General features: G+C 40.3%; 1 protein-coding gene across 4 annotated transcripts in view; it reads right to left on the bottom strand.

The window, feature by feature from the left end:
• Positions 1-22,966, bottom strand: part of PLXNB2 (plexin B2) — a 292,432-nt gene that overhangs the window by 123,860 nt on the left and 145,606 nt on the right. For all 4 annotated transcript variants that reach the window (XM_075857182.1, XM_075857181.1, XM_075857183.1 and 1 more), the window contains one exon: positions 116-172. The gene's annotated coding sequence lies outside the window, so the exon portion shown is untranslated. The remainder of the gene's footprint in view (positions 1-115; positions 173-22,966) is intronic.

The raw sequence follows: 22,966 nt of genomic DNA, 5'->3' as shown, positions 1-22,966 counted from the left end.
GCACATGTTTAAGATATATAACCTACATTTTTTTTTAAATTGTTATATTCCAGTATTTTTCAGTGATTAAGTACAAGAATATTTTCAGTAAAATGCCTAATGTTCAGATACTTACAATTTTTACTTTCTTAATTCAGGTTCAGTTTTTTCAGTCGGTGCTCAGGACTTCACTCTACAAGGAAAACACGACATGAAAAATTTATAGGAGACCATATAAAATTAGAGCTCAAACCAACTGATCCAATTAATAAAACATCATGCACATTTCTGGCAAGGGAGTTATTTTACTAGAATGTCCTACCCGCATACAAAAAAAAAACCTCTTTATCAAGTTAAGAGTCACATTTGTATATACATGTTATCTCTTTTGCAGTGTGGTTTTAGAATATTTCAATTTGCAATGTCATTCCTGAATGTAAATCAACTTGTGGACTTCCCTACTGAAAACAGTACTGATGTTATAGTTAAAGAAATGCAAATACGGTAGGAAAGAGGAAATCTATATAAAATCACATGTAGAATGTACAGACCATGGGCCTCATGTATCCTATCATGCCATTCTCTGTGGCCTGCAACTGGATGAACAGGGAGATGTGCTGCTGACAATGATATTTCTGGCTGTATAAACTACGCAAATCAGCCGATGAACGAGTGTTTGCTTGCTCATCGGCTGATCGTTGGACCGTTTACACAGGGCAATGAGCGGGACCGAGTGTTCTATGAAAGCTTGTTTGCCGATAATTGGCCCATGTTAACAAGTAACAAACAGTAAACATAATCATCACCTATTGGTGAGCAGAAGTACAGGGAGTAAGGGGTTGCATTTAGATTCATCAGGAGCTGTCCAGTGTCTCAAGCTAGAAACGACCGTTGCCTGTGTGTCAAGTCTGTATCTACCAAGCTGATGTTTTAAGCTTTCTTAATAAAGTGGTTGTATGGAAGTGTTGAGTGCCACAAAATCTTCTGTGTTTCTTTAAGGCTGGGTTCAAACGACCTATTTTCAGACATAAACGAGGCGTATTATGCCTCGTTTTACGTCTGGAAATAGGGCTACAATACGTCGGCAAACATCTGCCCATTCATTTGAATGGGTTTGCCGACGTACTGTGCAGACGACCTGTCATTTACGCGTCGTGAGTATAGGAATTGTATTGTACGCTCCGAGATAAGTTTTACCATCTAGCATTTAATGAGATGTATTAAAAATTAACATATAATGGTATACAAAGAGGATGTACTGTTTCACTTTTACATAATTAACACAGTGAACATATGAGAATGTAACATATAGTCAATCAAATGTATGTAAATCACTTTCTATACTGTAAACTATTTCACTACTGTGTTATGTACTTTTGCATGTTTTGCGGATTTAATAAAAAACTTTTTGATTTAAAGAAAAAATACGGCCTCGACAAAAGAAGTGCAGGACACTTCTTTGCAACGTAATTTGAGCCATTCTTCATTGAACTCAATGAAGAGCAGCTCAAAATTTACGGCTGTCAGAGAAGCCTCGCAAAATGCGAGGAGGAGGAATTACGGCTGAAACGAGTCAGCCGTTTTCTCCTGAAAACAGTCTGTCTTTTCCGACGTAAATGCCAGCTAGCGTGTGCACATACCCTAATACTGAAGAGACTGCTGCTCTGATTGCGGAGCACCGCTAAGTTCCTGGATTGCAACACAGAGGTGCAAAGTGCTGGTGTTATTCTATATTTGTATACACGTAGGTACTTTTGTGTTTCTCGTGAGCTCAAAAAAACTTCATTAAAGGGGTTGTCCCACGAAAAATATTTAATCACCTATCCACAGCATAGGTGATAAACGTATGATTGATGTGGGTTCGACTGCTGGGGCCCACACCGATCAAGAGGATCCTGTGTATTCCATTTGAATGGTCACACGTGCACTACCGCTCCATTCACAGTCCGTGGAACTGACAGAGATAGAGTACACACTTGGCTATTTTCTTCAGTCCCATAGAGAATGAATGGAGTGGTAGGACGCATACGTGACAGGAGACGGAAACCTAGTTCTGGTGTTCACTGGGGATATCAGGCGTGCAGCGATCATACATTAATAATGTTTTTGTGGAACCTGTTTAAGCAGGATGATTGCAAATTAGAAATCTGAAAATATTTAACATATCTCTAGGTTTTCATTCACATAGATGAGATTTTCTCCACAAAGTCAAGTATTGTGAGCCTCAAATTTTAATGGGTACTAAACAGACCATATACAGTAACATTTACATCTAAAAGGTCCTGTCAGTATGCACATGCTTAAAACAGCTTGTAGCCATATGGCTTTATTCACATGACCGGGTGAAAAAATTTCTTGCATTGATTTTCATGTTAAAAAAACCGTCAGTCTCCCGGCCAATTATCCCGGTCACGTGAATAAGGCTTGAAAACCGTATTTTTTTTTTTACTGCTTAAGGCAACGCTAATTCTATAATGTACATTTTAAATATTCACAAGATTGCAACAAAAAAACACTTCTTTTTTTAATTTTTTTTTACACCACTGCATTTTTTAGGTGGTTTTGCGTACCCGCCCCCCCCCCCTCCTTTAGTAATCCAAGTTCAGATCAGGAGATCCCAGGATTGATCAGAAATAAACGAATAGGAATGATTGTTACGGCCGATCATACATTAGGAGATTTTAGGCTATGTTCACACGGAGTATTTTGCAGGAGGAATATCTGCCTCAATGTTCCGTTTGGAAGTTTGAGGCAGATTTTCCTCTCCCTGCACGCCGATGTTCGTTGAGTTGTTCGCGGTGTTTTTCGCCCGCGGCCATTGAGCGCCGCGGGCATAAAACACAGTGAAATACGCTTTCTCTGCCTCCCATTGAAGTCAATGGGAGGTCAGAGGCGGAAACGCCTGAAGATAGGGCATGTCGCTTCTTTTTCCCACGAGGCAGTTTTACTGCTCGCGGGAAAAAGACGCCGACGCCTCCCATTGAAATAATTTTCGGGCCGTTTTTTGACGGTTTCCGCGTCAAAAAATTCATCAAAATACTCCGTGTGAACATAGCCTCAATATAGTTTTTCCGCAAGCAAAATATGTTGCATATGTGTTTAGAAAGTTTATATGACACTTTCTAGTTGTATCTCAACTAGTAGTGGTCACCCAGTTTAAGAAAGCTCAGTAAAAGTAGAACGTCCAACAAGCTCCACTGATGGGAAACAGTGACTACTACAGGATTTATTATTTTTGTTTAGTTATTTTTTTGTTTACAAACATACATGGCGGCTGCGCGAAAATCACGCAGCCGCGCATCATATAGTGATGACACACGGAGCTGCTAAGTGCCCTTTGAGCGCAAAACGCCAAATTTTTGGCGCGCGCAAAACGCACACGCATGTGTAAATCCACCCTTAGGCCCTGTTCACACAGAGTTTTTGCCGCGGAAACCACGACAAAAAACGGCCGAAACTGCCTCCCATTGATTTCAAAGGGAGGTGGAGGCGTTTTTTCCCTAAAGCGTAAAAATGCTTGCGGGAAAAAGAAGCGACATGCTATATCTTGAGGCGTTTTCCGCCTCAAAAACCCCATTGAAGTCAATGGGAGACGGGGAAAAAACATCACGAACGGCCGCGGCGTTTGAGGCGTTTTATGGCAAAAAAACGCTTGCGTTTTTTACATTTGCCTTTTGAGGAAAGAGGTAATAAAACACCTTAAAAAGCGTGGCAAAAAAAGCCTGTGGTGCAAAACCACATAAAAAAAAACCGGAGCTGATGTTTCCCGGCAGAATTTTCTACATGCAAAAAAAACTCAGTGTGAACAGGGCCTTAGGCCCCCTGCACACGCTGCAGAGAATCTGTTCCATTCATCTGAATGGGGTTGTGCTTGCTTTGTGTGGATTTTTGCAACAAAATCTGCAGCGTGTGTAGGGTGCAGTCACATGCGGCAGATTATGTTGCAGAAAGTTCTGTGACTGAAAATCAATTCTATTTATCTGAATAGGGTTGATTCTGTAGCAGGTGCATAGATTTCTGCAAGTTCCATTCAGATGAATGACAGATTTGAAATTGCAGAAAATTTCTGCAACAAAATCTGCTGTGCGAGACGCACCCTAAAGTCAGGTTCCTATGGGTGGAATACGCTGCGTTAGGGTATGTGCACACAACCTCTTTTGAGACGTAATGGAAGCGTTTTACGCCTCGAATTACGCCTGAAAAGACAGCTCCAATACGTCGGCAAACATCTGCGCATTGCTTGCAATGGATCTTACGATGTTCTGTGCAGACGAGCTGTCATTTTACGCGTCGCTGTCAAAATACGGCGCGTAAAATGACGGCTCGTCAAAAGAAGTGCAGGACACTTCTTGGGACGTTTTTGGAGCCATTTTTTCATAGACTATTGAAAACAGCCGCAAAAACGGCCGTAAAAAACACTGCGAAAATGTCGTGAAAAACGCGAGTTGCTCAAAACACGTCTGAAAATCAGGAGCTGTTTTCCCTTGAAAACAGCTCCGTATTTTCAGACGTTTTTTGTGAAGCGTGTGAACATACCCTAAAACTTTGCAGTGTATCCAACCTTGAAACCTCAGCATATTCCGTCTGAAAAACCGCACCACATTGTGGTGCAGTTTTTCAGGCGGAATTTCCACTGCAGAAAGCAGTGCTAAAAAACAAAAGCAACAAAAAAAAGGTTCATATTAACCCTGGTAGTCCCTCTGTTGTTGTGCAGTCCTGCCTCCTGGGTTGATGCTGCTCCCATGTGAACGTTGCGGCCTGTTATTGACTGCAGCAATCACATGGGAAAAACAGAAGATCGTGTCACTATGACAACTTAAGTATAAGCTTTTTTTCTTTCTGAGTTGCAATTATTGCAGCGGAATCGCTGCGATTGCGCCGAAAAAATTGCAACACTTGACTATTTGTTGCGGGCTTTACATCCCCATAGAAAATCAATGGGGAAAACCCGGAACAGGAAAGCAACGTAAACGCAGCATAAATTTATTCATTTAACACCTTCCCGCACATTGGCGTAAATGCACATTCAGGTGAGCAGTAACTTTGCACACCTAGCGGTGCAGTTACGTCCGCGCTTTTCCGCGGATTTAGGCAATTAACTCCTTCGATGCGGCGGTCAATTGCAATTGCCGCATTTAAGAGGTTTAGAGCAGTTCGGCAGCCCCCACATTCATCTGCGGGGGCTGGCGATCCTGGTCACGGAAACCAGAGGCCAGACAATGGCCTCCGGACTGCCATGTACGGAAGCCTAGGAGGACCACCCGGAGGCTGTCAGAGTGAGTGTCACGTCACAATGACAGAACACATGTAGGTAGTGTAATGTGTTCCAGCAGCAATCAGAGCTGCAAATCTAAATGTCCCCTAGTGGGACAAACAAAAAAAAGAAGGAGTAAAAATAAAAGTTCTAAGTTACATAAACAAAAAAATGCTTTTTTTCCTAGAAGTCTATTATAGAAAAAAAATTAACACATTAAAAAAAGTACACATTTGGTATCACCGCTTTTATAACGACCCAAACTATAAAACAATAATGTTATTTTTCCTGCAAGGTGGACACCGCAAACTTTTTTTTAAAAAAAAGTTAAAAAAAAACAATGCTAGAATCACAATTTTCTGGTCACCACCTCTCCAAAAATACACAATAAAAAGTGATCAAAAAGTCACATGTACGGCAAAATAGTAACAATAAAAACTACAACCCGTCCTGCAAAAAACAAGCACGTACAGAGCTTTTTTGACTGAAGATAAAAAAAAAAGTTATGGCTCTCAGAATATGGGGACACAAAAAATTATTTTATTTTAAAAATAAGTGATTTACTGAATTAACGCTGCAAAACAAACGATAAACATATGGTATCGCCGTAATCGTACTGACCCGCAGAATAAAGTAAAATGGTCATTTATAGCCCTGGGTGAATGCCATAAAAAAAAAAAAAATTATAAAAAAAAACTGTCAGAATTGATGTTTTATGATGGTTACCTTGCTTGCCAAAAAATGGAATAAAAAGGAGATAAAAAAAATAAAAAAATAGAAACATCGCACGTACCCCAAAATGGTACCAATGAAAACTACAGATTGTCCAGCAAAGAATAAGCCCTCACACAGCTCCGGTGAAGAAAAAATAAAAGAAGTTCTGGGTCTAAGAATATGGTGATGGAAAATGTGCAGTGTTCCAAAAGCAGATGAGATTGGGCGCCATTTATCATTGCGACACTGGTCACATATCTGCTGATTATTTATTTACCCCATTATTATACCCTCTTATTATGCCCTGATGTACTCCACACAGGTTACATATGCCCCCACATTATAAACTGAAACACCAGCAAAACGCCAAAAAGAACTGATACCAATCTAAATCTACGCTCCAAAAGCCAAATGCCGCTCCCTCCCTTCTGAGCCCTACAGATGGCCAAAAAGCAGTTTAAATCCACAGATATGGCATCCCCATACCCGGGAGAACCCGGTTAATATTTTATGAGGTACTTGTCTTCAGTGGCACAAACTGGGCATAACATACAGTGCACCAAATGAATATCAGTGGAAAATTTTAATTTTCACTCTGCACCATCCGCTGAACATTAACCCCTTCGCGGACCATGACTTAATAGCATATCGTGCTGTGGGTGGTGATGTATGGAGCGGGCTCACACGCTGAGCCCGCGCTATACGGTGCGGGTGTCAGCTGTGTATTATAGCTGACACACAGGGCTAACGGACAGGAACAGCGATCGCGTGGTTACAGGAGCATGTAAAAATTACAATATACTGCAATACAATAGTATTGCAGTGTATTGTACCAGCTATCTACTGATTGCTGGTTCAAGTCCCCTAGGGGGACTAAAAATGTGTACAAACAAAAGTAATGATTTTATTTAATTTTTTTCCACTAATAATAACTATTTAAAGTCCCAAAAAAAAACCTTCACTTTTTTTTTTCTCTAAAGTAACGTAACATTTTTTTAAAAAATACATAAATTGGTATCGCTGTCTCTGTAAAAGTCCAAACTATTACAATACACCATTATTTCGCTCGCACGGTGAACGCCGTGAAAAATAAAGAATTTAAAACTGCAAAATTGCTGTTTTGGTCACCTTGGCTCTACCAAAAAATGTAATAAAAAGTGCTCAAAAAGATGTATGTACCAAAAAAATGGTACCAATAAAAACTGCAGCTCGTCCCGCAAAAAATAAGCCCTCACACCACTCTATTGAAGGAAAAATAAAAAAGTTATGGCTCTTGGAAAGCAGGGAGGGAAAAACGAAGAAGAAAAAACCAAAAAATGGTTCAGTCCGAAAAGGGTTAATTACTTTCTAATGAAAAAAAACATTTATGACCACATGTGGGGTATTGCCATACTCGGGAGAAATTGCTTTACAAATGTTGGGGTGCTTTTTCCTCCTTTATCCTCTGTGAAATTAAAAAAATTCAACATTTTAGTGGAAACAATGTTGATGTTCATTTTCACTGCCTTAGGCCCCATGCACACGACAGCAAAAAACCTCCGTTTTTGCGGACCGCAATTGCGGTCCGCAAAAACGGAGCCATTCACTTTCATTGAACACTGACACCTTTCCGTAGCACTACGGAAGGGTGTCAGTGCCGTGGAAATGTTCCGGGAATTATGGAACATGTCCGTTCTTTCGCATTTTGCGGGCCGTGCTCCCATACTTTGTATGGGAGCACGGCCCGGAAATGCGGCTGTCAGTCAGCGGCCGGCCGTGCCCGCAATCGCGGGCCGTGATTGCGGGCACGGTCGTGTGCATGGGGCCTTATTCTAATAAATTCTGCAAAAGATCTGTGGGGTTTAAATGCTCACTATACCCCTAGATAGATTCCTTAAGTGGTGTAGTTTCCCAAATGGTGTCACTTTTGAGGGGCTTTGCAAATTAGACATGGCACCCGTCAACCATTTCAGCTAAATTTGAGCTCCAAAAGCCAAATATCGCTCCTTCCCTTCTAAGCCCCGCTGTGGGTCCAAACAGCAGTTTATTACCACATATGGCACATTTCTGTTATCGGGAGAAATAGTTTTACAAATGTTGGGGTGCTGTATCTCCTTTATCCCTTCTAAAAATTAAAAAAGTCTACGTTCTTTCAGAAAAAAAGTAGATTTTTACCTTTACAGACTAATTCAGCAAAACAACTGTGGGGTCAAAATGCTAACTTTACCCCTAGAAAAATTCCTTGAGGGGTGTAGTTTCCAAAATGGGTTCACTTTTGGGGAGTTTCCACGGTTTTGGTCTCTCCAGTGCATTGCAAACGTGACACGGCACTGAAAACTATTCCAGAAAAATCAAATCCAAATGGTGCCCTTCCCTTCTGAGCCCTGCTGTGGGTCCAAGCAGCAGTTTATAGCAATACCCCATATGTGGTAATAAATCGGGAGAAATTGCTTTAAGTTTTCAGGAAAAAAAAAAGTAGATTTTCATCTTCACATACTGATTCAAATAAATTTAGCAAAAGAACTGTGGGACCAAAATGGGGTCACATGTGGGGGGTCTTGACTGCTTTGACCCCACAAGACCTCTTCAAACCTGACATGGTGCCTAAAATATATTCAAAAAAAAAAAAGGAGGCCCCAAAATCCACTAGGTGCTACTTTGTGGAGGCCAGTCCTTCAGTCCATTAGCACACTAGGGCCACATGTGGGATATTTCTAAAAACTACAGAATCTGGGAAATAAATATTGAGTTGCATTTCTTGGGTAAAACCTTCTGTGGTACAGAAAAAAAATGTTTTACAAATTAATTTTGGCAAACAAAAAAATGAAATTTGAACATTTCCCCTCTACATTGCTTTAATTCCTGTGAAACGCCTAAAGTGTTAAAACTATTTCGGAACGCTGTTTTGAATACTTTGAGCGGGGCAGTTTTCAAAATGGGGTGATTTATGGGGACGTTCTAATAAATAAGGCCCTCAAAGCAACTTCAGAACTGAACTGGTCCCTGAAAAAATAGCTTTTTTAAATTTTCTTGAAAATGTGAGAAATTGCTGCTAAAGTTCTAAGCCTTGTAACGTCCTAGAAAAATAAAAGAATGCTCAAAAAACAATGCAAAAGTAGACATATGGGAAATGTTAACTAGTAACTATTTTGTGTGGTATTACTATTGTTTTACAAGCAGATACATTTACATTTTGAAAAATGCAAATTTTTGCAAATTTTCTACATATCTTGGTGGGATTTTTTTTACAAATAAATATTGAATTTATCAAAGTACAATATGTCACGAGAAAACAATTTCTGAATCACTTGGGATAGGTAAAAGCATTTAGAAGTTCTTACCACATAAAGTGACATGCCAGATTTGAAAAATCGGCTTCGTCCTGAAGGCCTAAATCCGTACAGATCTGTACAGATCTCCATTGCAGAAATTCTGCAGCATTTACGCTATTTGGGATCCCGGTCTTCGGGTATGTAACCACAAGCAAGAGACTATGCAGATTTTCTGCAAAAGAAAATCTGCAGCAGTCCCAAAAAATGGTGCTTTTTTGCTGCAGTAAGGCTTCGTTCACATCTGCGTCAGAGCTCAGTTCATGGGTTCGGTCTGAGCTTTTCGTCAGGGGAACCCATGGACGGAACTCTAACCGAAACGTTTCCGTTTGCATCACCATTGATTTTAAAGGGGACGGATCCGGTGCAAATGGTTTCCGTTTGTCACCGTTGTTTAAGGGTTCCGTTTTGGCGGCCTCAATAGCGCAGTCCACTATCTGCGCATCACATGATCTTCGAATTACATGATTTGCAATGTGAACAAAGCCACCTAAAATAAACTCAGGTAGTAAAACATACTAATTAAAAACAAAAACCCCCAATGTCGCCATAAAAAAAATGCATATACCATATTCCCAAAAAAAAAAAAAAGTGTGTGTGTGTGTGTGTGTGTGTGTGTGTGTGTGTGTGTGTGTGTGTGTGTGTGTGTGTGTGTGTGTGTCTTATAGCACTTTTGAAACAACTCTCCCTTCAAAGCTCGAATATTTGCACTGTCTCTACAAGCCTGCTAGCTCATATTACTCTTGCCAGTCATCTCCCATGTTAGTACACTCTTGTGGTCACTGGACTATATTACCTAGAAAGTTCTCTATGTAGACACACAGCCTACCATTTCCTGTTTGACAGAGATTCAAGGTATTTTCGTGATATCCCCACTTATCTGCTCCTGCAGCTGACATTAGTCCAGGAGTAAAGGAAGTAGTGACAGCAGTTCAAGTCCCCTCCTGCTCCACCCTATATTGAAATTAAAGCGCTCAATTTTAAAGGCGCATGACCTAAGAATATTTTTGGGATCACTGGGAGTACCCTTTTAACTTGTGTTATGAATGCTACAGGAAAACATAACAGTTTTTGCTACTCAAAGTTATCTCCCCCCCCCCCCCCCAAGCCCTGCAATTAAAGTGGTTGCATGAGTGTGTTTTCCCCCAAAAAAGAATACCCTTCTCATCCTATCGGTTATAGTTTATATGTTACAATGTATTACAATAGCGATCAAAAGTATGCACAGTAAAGTCCCCCAGTGGGACTAAAAATAAAGTAAAAAAAAGTTAAATAAAGTTTGAAATAAATAAATAAATGTCCCAAGTAAAAAATAAAAAGACTTTTCCCCCTTACAAAATACTTTATGAAAAAAGTAAAAAGTTACTCATATTTGGTATCGCCGCGCCCGTAACGAACCCAACTATAAAATGATTACATTATTTAACCCGCACGGTCAACGCCGTAAAAAATAAAAAACAACGCCAGAATTGCTGTTTTCGTTTCATCCGGACTTTGATAAAAAGTGATCCATCCGTCTCATCTACTCCAAAACTGTACCAATAAAAACTACAAGTCGTCCCGCAAAAAAAAAAGCCCTCATACAACTGCATCGGTCAAAAAAAAAAAGTTATGGCTCTTAAAATATGGTGACACAAAAGCAAATAATTTTGAAAAAAAATGTGTGTTTTTACTGTGCAAAAGTAGGAAACTACAAAAAAATCCATATAAATTTGGTATCGCCGCAATCGTAACGATCCGCTGAAGATATGTCATTTATACCAAACCGTAAACGGCGTAAAATTAAGACTCAAAAAAAATTGCGACATTTCTGTTTTTTTCCAGTACCCCACTAAAAAAAGTTATTCAAAAGTTTAATATGTACCCCAAAATGGTGCTATTATAAAATACAACTTGTCCTGCAAAAAAAAAAAAATCCTCATACAGCTATGTTGACACAAACATAATAAAGTTATAGATCATTGAATGCGACGATGGAAAAACGTACAAAATTGCTCAGTCATTAAGGTTTAAAATACCTTCGGTATTAAGGGGTTAATAGTTTGTGGAGACGGTAGAAATAAACTCGGTGATTTTTACAAAAAAAACCCGCACTTCATACATTCAACAAAGAACTTTTACAGAGCTCTGGATTTAATGGACACTGGATAATTACAATGGTATTGCTTAATAATGAAGTATGCAAAGTGTACCCTATGGAACAACGTATAATTCAGCTGCCCCCGCCACCGAAAATAATTATAAAAGACACCTTTTCTCGTTGACTTTATTTTTCAGAGTAAAAGGTTTGTAAAATAATTATTTTCTTTCAAATAATGATACAATAGGTAAAACTAGCAATTAAAATGTAAGCAGGGAGAAAGATTTTTTCGTTTGTACAAGAAACTAATATATTTTTTTATTTCTCACTCACTCTCTCCGAGACATAGATGGATAGACCATCAATATTAAAATTGGCAGGGGTCCAACCTTATTGTCCCCTTCATTTTTAGGCTAGGACCCCAAAAGCAGTTTTGATGCAGTTTTTTACTCCGGTTTTTGAGCTAAACAGAAGTGGACAAAAAATATATATTTTCTTCCTTTTAGATCCACTTCTGGCTTTGGCTCAAAAACTGCATCAATACGGTGTGTGCTCCTGGCTTTACCTGAAGCATAGCAGCTCATTCATATCTGGTACTGCAGCTCGTTCTATTCAAGTCAATGGGATGAGCTGCAGTACCAAGCACCACAGCCACTTCCTTGTCAGACCTCCCACAGAGCAAGCACGATGGTCTATCATAAGGCTAGGCCAAAAAAATGTTTAAAGGACCCCTTTAGTATTACTAAACAGCCCCACAAACTGAATATTCAGCCATAGCGCTTTATACAAAAACTCCTGATGTGGAAAGCATCAAGTTACATAGTCACAAGTTTTTGAAAAAAAACCTGTAGGTTCTGCTTTCAAAATTAAGCAGATTTTTAATTCCAATGCAATTCTTGGTTTGCTATCAAAATTCTGGCCGTGTATTCATTAGATCAAATGTACATGAATGGGAGAACGTGTGTAAACACTAGTGCATGCCGTCAATAAATCTTACTAGACAGATCGAATGACACTTATTTCATAAACGTCTGCCATGAACATTTATTAAAGATTCCATAGCGCTCTAGTGACAAGGGAGAATTTGGTCATGACTGAAATGTACAGTCTTTCAAGTACAATATCCCACCATGAATATGCAGTCACGTCTAATAAGCACACACACAATATATGAATATAGATTATATATATATATATATATATATGAGAGAGAGAGAGAGAGATAGAGAGAGCGATATAGAGAGAGAGATAGAGAGAGCGATATAGAGAGAGAGATAGAGAGAGCGATATAGAGAGAGAGATAGAGAGAGCGATATAGAGAGAGAGATAGAGAGAGCGATATAGAGAGAGAGATAGAGAGAGCGATATAGAGAGCGATATAGAGAGAGAGATAGAGAGAGCGATATATATATATATAGAGAGAGAGATAGAGAGAGCGATATATATATATATAGAGAGAGAGATAGAGAGATAGAGAGAGCGATATATATATATATAGAGAGAGAGATAGAGAGAGCGATATATATATATAGAGAGAGAGAGATAGAGAGATAGAGAGAGCAATATATATATATATAGAGAGCGAGATAGAGAGATAGAGAGAGCGAGATAGAGAGATAGAGAGAGCGAGATAGAGAGATAGAGAGAGCGAGATAGAGAGATAGAGAGAGCGAGATAGAGAGATAGAGAGAGCGAGATAGAGAGATAGAGAGAGCGAGATAGAGAGATAGAGAGAGCGATATATATATATAGAGAGAGAGAGAGCGAAAGCGATAGAGAGAGATATAGAGAGAGATATAGAGAGAGAGAGAGAGAGAGAGAGAGAGAGAGAGATAGAGAGAGAGAGAGAGAGAGAGAGATAGATATATAGAGAGATAGAGGTATATAGAGATATATAGATAGAGATAGATATATAAACAATTCATTAGAGGCCAGAGAACTAATTAAACATTATAATCAAGTCAGTGCTCAGTAGATGTGGGTCCATACACACACAGTTTTATTGTTGCAACGTTAACGTGAAGTCTACGCTGAAATTGCTCTGCAACAGAGGAAGTTTAAAGTGAATGTCCACCGTTTAAAAATGTTGGACCTTACAATGACATTGAGTTAGACATTTATCTTAAAGAGGCTCTGTCACCACATTATAAGTGCCCTGTCTCCTACATAAGGAGATGGGCGCTGTAATGTAGGTGACAGTAATGCCTTTTATTTTAAAAACCGATCTTTTTTCACAACGTTAGGAGCGATTTAAGTTTATGCTAATGAGCTTTCTTAATGCCCAAGTGGGCGTACTTTTACTTTCGACCAAGTGGGCGTTGTACAGAGGAGTGCATGACGCTGACCAATCAGCATCATGCACTTCTCTCCATTCATTTACACTGCACTAGCGATATAGATATATCACTATGTGCAGCCTCATACACAAACCCTAACATTACTACAGTGTCCTGATAATGAATACACATGACCATCCAGCCTGGACGTCATGTGTACTCAGAATCTTGACACTTCTGACTCTTTCTTTGTGAAATTCCGGCAAGTGAAACCAAATCTCGTTTAGCTCCGTGATCTCGCGAGATTTCGTATCCGTGACAAACGGAAACCATTAGCAGTGTTTCCGTCACCATTGATATCAATGGTGATGCAGACGGAAGCTGTGGTTTCGGTTTGACTTTTTCGTTGCCAGGTTCCACAATGGAAACCTCCACTGGAACCCCTCAACGGAAAGCGAACACTGATGTGAACAGGCCCTAATTAGCAAATGCTAATTGTTGCAACTGTATGTTGACAAATAATCTATAGAAAACATGCAAAGAGAATGTAAACACAAACAGAGCTATAAAATACAATAATAAAATTGTGCTAATTAATTGTTTAAAATCCTAATTTTGGACCCAAGGCACGTTTTGGAATGAGGACAAAACGAAAGGACAAGTGGATACAATCAGAGGTGCGGCTGCACCTTTGCGATGCTTAAAACTATCAATTTGAAACGTGACTTCTCCCTCAACTGCACCATTAAAATTGTACACTATGACTAATAATAACTGACATGCAAGTAAATTCCCCTTGTTTGTACAGTCCTTATAGAGCAAGATGTCCAGAATATAACTCAAATCAGCTAAATAGTAAATGTTAATAAGAGAATCAACAATTGGTGGAGTTAGCGCTGTTGGCTTTGCAATGTCAGAAGGCAATTTAAATCCTGATAACCTGCCACCAGGTTGGCCAGGTCTCCTGAAAAAGTCCAAACATGTGACTCAAGCAGCATATCGTAAACCATTAGGGTATGTGCGCACACAAAATAAAAAAATGGCTGAAAATACAGAGCTGTTTTCAAGGGAAAACAGCTCCTGAATTTCAGACATTTTTTAATTAGTCGCGTTTTTAACGGCCATTTTTGAAGCGGTTTCTCTCTATAGTCTATGAAAAACGGCTCCAAAAACAGCTGAAGTAGTGACATGCACTTTTTCCTGGCCGTTTTGAAAAACGTCCGCGTAAAAAACGCCCCGTCTGAACAGAACGCCGTTTTCCAATTGAAATCAATGGGCAGATGTTTGGAGGCGTTCTGCTTCCGATCTTTGACGTTTTTAGGGCCGTTTACGTGTGAACATACCCAAAGTTAGATCCAAGTCTGAACTTTATCATGAAAGATCAATGTACACTGAATGGCCACTATATTAGGGGCACTTGCCCTTTCACAATTGGAGCTTCCCTGTATTGAAATTAGACACGTGGATTTGGAGTGCTGCATAAAGTCAAGAGATCAAGTTTTTACATGGATCAGTTTTAGTGTAAACCCACATATGGGAAAATCAAGCAATTTGAGCGACTTCAAAAGGAGGCATAGTCATCGGTGCTAGACCAGCCGGAGCCAGTATTAAAAGAACTGCCAACTTTGTTGAGCAGGAGGGGTCCTCACGTGCAACAGTGTCGAGAGTATACAGAGAATCATGTAATCGAGGTGAAATCTCCAGCGAAAGGGGATCCTGTGGCGTAGTGTTTGGCAATGAAAAGTCATTCATTCTTATGTTGAGCTATGTAAGACCTAGCTATATGGATGTATATATATTTTTGAATAGCATGATTAAATAATGTGTGATTGATCAACTCTCTTTGCATAAGCGATGATAATACAGGGTGGGCCATTTATATGGATACACCTAAATAAAATGGGAATGGTTGGTGATATTAACTTCCTGTTTGTGGCACATTAGTATATGGGAGGGGGGAAACTTTTCAAGCTGGGTGTTGACCATGGCGGCCATTTTGAAGTCAAAATGAGTTATTTACAAGTTTCTGACCACTTATAAAATGTGTTCAAAGTGCTGCCCATTGTGTTGGATTGTCAATGCAACCCTCTTCTCCCACTCTTCACACACTGATAGCAACACCGCAGAAGAAATGCTAGCACAGGCTTCCAGTAGCCGTAGTTTCAGTTGCTGCACATCTCGTATCTTCACAGCATAGACAATTGCCTTCAGATGACCCCAAAGATAAAAAAGTCTAAGGGGGTCAGATCGGGAGACCTAGGGGGCCATTCAACTGGCCCACGACGACCAATCCACTTTCCAGGAAACTGTTCATCTAGGAATGCTCGGACCTGACACCCAAAATGACAAATAACTCATGAAAGAATAAAGTAACGTTAAAACCAAGCACACCATTGTTTTTCTTGTGAAATTCTCGATAAGTTTGATGTGTCACATGACACTCTTCCCATTGAAAAAACTAAAGTTGGATACAAAATGGCCGACTTCAAAATGCTTGAAAAGTTTCCCCCCTCCCATATACTAATGTGCCACAAACAGGAAGTTAATATCACCAACCAGTCCAATTTATTTAGGTGTATCCATATAAATGGCCCACCCTGTACAACAAGTAGTAATACCAATCACATTTCCCATTACAATGAACGGGTAGAAAAAAGAAGTACCATGTAGTCAGAGCCTGCTGTCCTACTCCTTTTCATTGGTCCCCTTTTTTATGCTAACACACATTCAGTAGGTTAGCAAGAAGTAGGAAACAGATGGAAGGGTATGACTGCAGGATCAAACTACAAAAGAGTTTGTAGTCTGTTCCCATGGAGATGCATTGGTTCTGCATAGGAGTAGTAGACACGTTTTTTTTTTATTTAAAGAGGCTCTGTCACCAGATTATAAGTGCCCTATCTCCTACATAATCTGATTGGCGCTGTAATGTAGATAAGTGGTTTTTATTATGAAAAACGATCATTTTTGACCAAGGTATAAACAATTTTAGATTTATGCTAATTTGTTTCTTAATAGACAACTGGGCGTGATTTAACTTTTTTTTACCAAGTACTGGCTCGGTAGTGTGAATAGACATCGCGTCCTGGCTGTAGGCCATGTCTATTCACTCTCAAGACACTTTGGTAAAGTTAATGTGGGAGTATGTGACAGCACAGCGTGCTCTCGCGAGATCACGCTGCATTGCGAGTACTGCTAAAAATGAATGGAGAGAAGTGTATGACACTGATTGGTCAGCGTCATACACTGCTCTTTACAACACTCAGTTGGTTAAAAAACTAAAAGCACGCCCAGTTGTTTATTAAGAAAATAATTAGCAAAAATCTAAAATTGTGCATAACTTGCTCAAAATTGAGAATTTAAACCACTGTTGTCACCTGAATTACAGCGCCGATCACATTACATAGGAGATAGGGCACTTATAATCTGGTGACAGAGCCTCTTTAAGATCTTTTGTAAAGTTGCTTCGTTTGCTCTGTACATTTTTGCACATCCGAAACATGTACATAAACATTTAAATGGAATCGGTCAGCTGTTTTGAGCTCAAAACCGCACTACTACATATACAGGATGGGGAGCGTAGGGAAAGCTGCACGGACAAGAAACTAATGTTTTATTGCCCCCGACAGTGCGATTGCTAGTCTCACGGAAGTTGTCCTCGATGTTCAAGTGCTCCAGGCTCTCCGCACTGAACGCTGCTAGCCCCTCCCCTCTGCTCGGAGTGACTGCTCTAGCGGTCTTATGATTGGACGTTAGAGCAGACACTCCGAGCACAGGACAGGGACTTTCAATGTTGATCCTGGAGCACTTGAGCATCAAGGGGCCGCCTCCGGACCACCTGGTGGCATTAAAACATTGATTTCTGCATGACCGACACCACCGATATAATTACACTATACTCCCCACCCTGTATATATACACAACGCTGTCAGAAGTTTTAAGGGCTCAAAACTGCTGACAGGCTCCCTGAGGCTACATGCACACGTTGCGTATTCTGTTGCGGAAAATACGCAGCAAAACCGCAAGAAATTCGTAGGACAAAAACGCACCTAATGGTGGGTTTTTTACGTTCTGCTGTGTAAAGCACGGCGTTTTCATGCTGTGGGTTTTCCTGCGCATTTCTGTAGAACTACAGGGATAGAATTTGCAAGCGAAATTGTGAGATAAATTTACATGCCGCGGTTTCAAAAATACGCACCGCGGGTCAATTTCCATCCTGAAAACTATTGCAGCAGGGACATATTACCTGGAATCTCATTGTCTATGCTGGTACTGTATTACGCTGCGGTTTTGCCGCATGTAATACGCATTGTGTGCATTGACCCCAAGGGCTTATTCAGACGAACGGGATATACATCCGTGCAACGTGCGTGATTTTCACGCGCGTCGTGCAGACCTATATTAGTCTATGGGGCCGTGCAGACAGTTGCGTGATTTTTACGCAGCGCGAGTCCGCTGCGAAAAACTCACGACATGTCCGTTGTTTGAGCGTATTTCGCGCATCACGCGACGGGCGTGATTCGCGCAACAGCTGTGAAAAGGATGAATGAAAACAGAAAAGCACCACGTGCTTTTCAGTTTACAAACATCCAAACGGAGTGTCACAATGATGCCGGCTGCGCGAAAAGCACGCAGCCGCGCATCATACAGGGCTGACACACGGAGCTGTCAAGTGCCTTTTGTGCGCACAAAACGTCACGTTTTTTGCGCACGAAAAACGCACACGCTCATGTGAATCCGGCCTTAAAGTGATCATGGCAGTGAAATCATGGCAGACTAAACCCGTTTCAGGTCATTTACACACCGCTATTATCGCTAAATGGTATTGGAGTTAATCGGATCACAAGAAAAATCGTTGCATCTTATCCCAGCATTAAAGCTACAAGCAATTCTCATTCATGGAAAGGACTACTACAAAAGGTACTGCATCACGTCTATGTGTAAAGTTTATTCAGATTTAAAAACTTCATGATTGAGTTAATTTTTTCCCTCTGTGTAGTCAATCAGCAGATGACAAAAACTATTTCAGAACATTAAAAAATCTAGCGCAATTATGAATCATTTGCAGCTCAAAATTAAGCTCTGGAAAAATCAGTCAATGCCAATTAGTTTGCACACAAATAAAAACCTACGGACTCTAAATTAAGTCACAGCAAGAATAAGACATTAACCCCTTAATGACCGCCGATAAGCCTTTTTTACGGCGGTCATTAGTGGGCTTTATTCTACAGCGCCGCCATTCCATTAGAATGAGACCGCGCTGCAAGCAGTGCGGATATCTCCAAACCTCAGCTGTTAGGTGACAGCTGGAGGCTTGGAGACAAGGTCAGGGGACCCTCTGATAGGAGGTGATCGCTGTGAACACCCTACCACAGCGATCACCACCTGCTGAATGTAAACAGCGGGCTCTCTCCTCTGCTCTCAGTTGTGGTTTTGTGAGAGGAGAGACAGAGACCTGTGGAATAGATAGAAACAAATAGTTACAGTGAAGAAACATTACATTTTATTGTAACTCCCCCCCTGTTTTTTTTAGTGTTCATTTAAATTTTTATATTAAATCTCTTAAGAAAAAAAAAATTATAAAAAAACAAACACTGTTATTAGAGAGGAAACGTATTAGAATGGCGCGCAAACTTTACAGCGCAGAGCAAGCTTATGCTACTTTGTGCCCTGATTCAGGCAGTGACACAGAAACCGCTTCAGAAGCGGAAATATGTTATGATGAAACTACAAGTACTGCTTCGGACGCTTCCGCAACAACTCCCCCCTACGGAAGATGCCGCTGTTGCCGAAGCCACAGGCAAAACTGCGGGAACTAGTAATCCCATAGTACCGCCAATTTTTGGGGATCCTGCAGCAAACTTTATCCCTCAGGTGCCCCAATTTATGTCAACCCCGGGCATAAACATTGACACCACGAATTTTGCCCAACACAATTTTTTTCATATTTTTTTTACGGTAAGCTTTTACAATTAATTTCGGACCAGACGAACCTTTATGCAAGGCAGTTTTTGACGGAAAAGCCTGCATGTGGTTATGCAAGGGTCTGGTTTCCTACCAATGCCCGCGAGATAAAAAAAAATGTAGGGCTCATTCTGAATATGGGCATTGTAAAATAAAAAACGTCCACCCGTTCTTACTGGGCAGCAAGTCCTATTCATGAAACCCCAGTTTTTTCATCAATAATGTCCCGGAGCAGGTATGAGGTATTAATGCGTTTCCTGCATTTCAGTAATAATTTAGAAAGCCTCCCAAGAAGTGATCCCGGGCACGATCGCCTTTACAAGCGGAGGCCCTTTATTACTGCGCTAAGAGTCATTTCTAAAATCCTACACTCCTGACATGAACTTGAGTGTGGATGAATCCCTAGTAAATTACTGTAACTACCACAGAGTAACAAAGTGCAGGGATTGTGAATAGACATCCCGTGGAATGTCTATTCACTGTCTAAACACTTCAGTATTGTTAATGTGTTAGTATAAGACAGCACATAAGGATCTAGTAGGATCCCTATGCGCTGAGTAAATGAATGGAGAGGAGTGCATGACGCTGATTGGTCAGCGTCATACACTCCCCTGTACAACGCCCACTCGGTCTAAAGTAAAAACACGCCCACTTGGGCATTAAGAAACTCATTAGCATAAATCTAAAATCGCTAATAAAGTGGTAAAAATAGATTGTTTTTTGTAAATAAAAAGCACTGCTGTCCTCTACATTATAGCGCCCATCTCCTTATATAGGAGATAGGGCACTTATAATGTGGTGACAGAGCCCCTTTAAGGCCCAGAATGCATGTAGGGGGAAGGGGTTAAACAGCTGGGCAAAAAAATATATATTACAACTTTATCAGCACAATAAGCATTACTATTACATTTAGGCCTTATTCACACGAGCATGTCAGTTTTGTGCACGTAACCAAAGCACGTTTTCCTGCATTGCCGTTCCATGTGGCATACGTGTATAGTGCACGTCTGCGTTTAAGCGCGTAAGTCATTCATATGTCATGTGTTTTAAGTCAGCAAAAAAAAAAACTGAAGGAGACGTTTTATTTTTTCCTCATCATTTCTTTAGCAACTGTTGCGTGAAAACCACGGACAGCACACAGATGACGTCCGTGTGCGTTCATTTTTTTTTTCACGCACCCATGGACTCCAATGGGTGCGTGATGCGCAAAAACCGCACAAGAATAGGACATGCAGTGAGTTTCACGCAGCGGACACACGCTGCGTAAAAACGCAATGTCTGAATGGCACCATTGAATTGCATAGGTCCGTGTGACGTCTGTTTTAACGTGCGTAACACGGACATTAAATACGCTCGTGTGAATAAGGCCTCAAACAAAGCCTGGACATCAGAATCCAAATGATTTTAAGACGCTTGAAAATTGGGATGTGCAGGAAAAAATTAAGGAAAAGGCTGGTCATGCAGGACATTCATAGAAAAGGACAGCGAAACGCATTACTTTCGCCCATAAGGCTTTGTTCACATCTGTGTCGGAGGCTCCGTCAGGGGCAGTGTTTACCAGAGACAACGGAGCAGCATGCTGCGCTATAGTGTCTGGTAAATTCACGAACACCCCGATGGAACAATGACAGAACCCATTAAAGTCATTGGGTTCCGTCAGCAACCGGTTGTATCCGTTGTGCAATGGAACCGTTGGTTCCGTTATTCCCTTGTTCTGCTCCTCTGACAGGGTACAACAATGGAACACACCAACGCAGGAGTGAACCCAGCCTTAAAAGAACGTTTGTTACCCACACCCATGGAGCATTTGCTTTTGTGTGTTTTTTGTGTGGATCCGCAACAAAATCTGAATGTGCTACAAGGGGATTTTGCTGCAAAATCGCTGCAGATTTCAACGCTACATTGAAAACTGTGAAATCCGCTGTGAACATCTGGAAAAGAAGAAGCATGCTGGGAAAATCTGCAGCATGTGGATAAGATTTGTTCAAATCTCATCCACATAGCTGGTACCGTGATTCGCTGCAGATTTTCCATGCAAAATCTGCACAGAAAATCCACGGCATTTCCATGCCATGTGCAGAAGGTCTAACAATGGTTTTGCACAACGTTTTCATGAAAAATGCTGCCTTTTTCTTTTTCAGGGTTTTTTTTCTGGCAAAACACTGCAGCTAGATTCTAGCTGTAAGTCAATAAGGAAATATTTATTGCACTACAAAAAAAATGTGTGTTTTTGTTGGTGTTTTTCGTCACATTTTGTGCGACTTTTGGGTAAATTATTATTATTTTTTTAAAAGGGTGTGGTGTTTTTTTTTTCACGCATTTTTCCATAGGCTTCTCTATAAGTAACAAGTGCCTCAAACGAAGCAACCGCAGCAACTAAGTGGCTGACATAAGGAGGTAGGCTCCCTCTGGCAGACGAGTGTGAACGCAGGCCACCGATGTGTTGCATCTGCAGCCGGAGGCCTAGCAAAGGCCCCCAAGGCCTGCCCTGGCTGTGTGCGCTTTTTAGGCCGTGGCAGAGGAACAGCATAATAGACTGCCTATCAGCTTTTCAGAAGATCGCATAGTAAAGTCCCTTAGTGGAACCCCAAAAAAATTTTTTAGATATAAAAGCAAGATTTAAAAAGATAAATATTTAAAAATATATATATTTTTTTAAATAAAAAAATGTTTTGTAAAAGTGAAAATAAGGTAAAATACATAGCTATGGCATCGCAATGACCAAAACAGTAAAATTAACACGTTGTTTGTAATGTGAACAGTGTAAAAAGACAGCAGTATTGCTTATTTTTCTATTGTGCCACAAAAAATAATAATAAAAGTTAATCAAAAAGTTCCATGTAGCAATGAAAGCTACAACTTGATTCACAAAAAAACAAAATGCCTCATATATAGCTACATGAGGGGGGGGGGATTGTATTTCGGGTCTTGATATGCGAATATTTTTGTTTAAAACTTTTTTTATTGTGCAAAAGTAGTAAAAAAACAAAGTTATACCTACCTATAGAATAAAAATGTAACATTTTATTTGCGCTGAACAATGAACGGCATAAATTTAAGATGTAAAGAACCATGGCATAATTGCTATTTTTTTCCACCATCCCCCTCAAAAAAGTTAATGAAATAAAAGATGATTTATAGGTTGCCATTGAAAAATAAAACTCATCCCCGAAAAAATAAGACCGCAAACAACTATGTAAAAAAACAAAAAACTATAGCTCCTTCAATGCAACAAGAAAAAAAAAATTGCACGGTTACTGCAAAGAGGCTTTTTCCCCATTGAAATAAACATGCACACTCATCCAGTACAAGTGAAGCATGCATGTTTACAGTGGAGTCTGGGGAAAAAAAGCTGTCAGCTGAACGAACATGTCAGGTGTATGGCCGGCTTTAG

The sequence above is a fragment of the Rhinoderma darwinii genome, chromosome 3 (assembly GCF_050947455.1).
Source record: "Rhinoderma darwinii isolate aRhiDar2 chromosome 3, aRhiDar2.hap1, whole genome shotgun sequence".
Classification (NCBI taxonomy): Eukaryota; Metazoa; Chordata; class Amphibia; order Anura; family Rhinodermatidae; genus Rhinoderma; species Rhinoderma darwinii.
The sequence above is the reverse complement of the archived record's forward strand: the minus strand, read 5'-3'. Positions and strand labels throughout refer to the sequence as shown.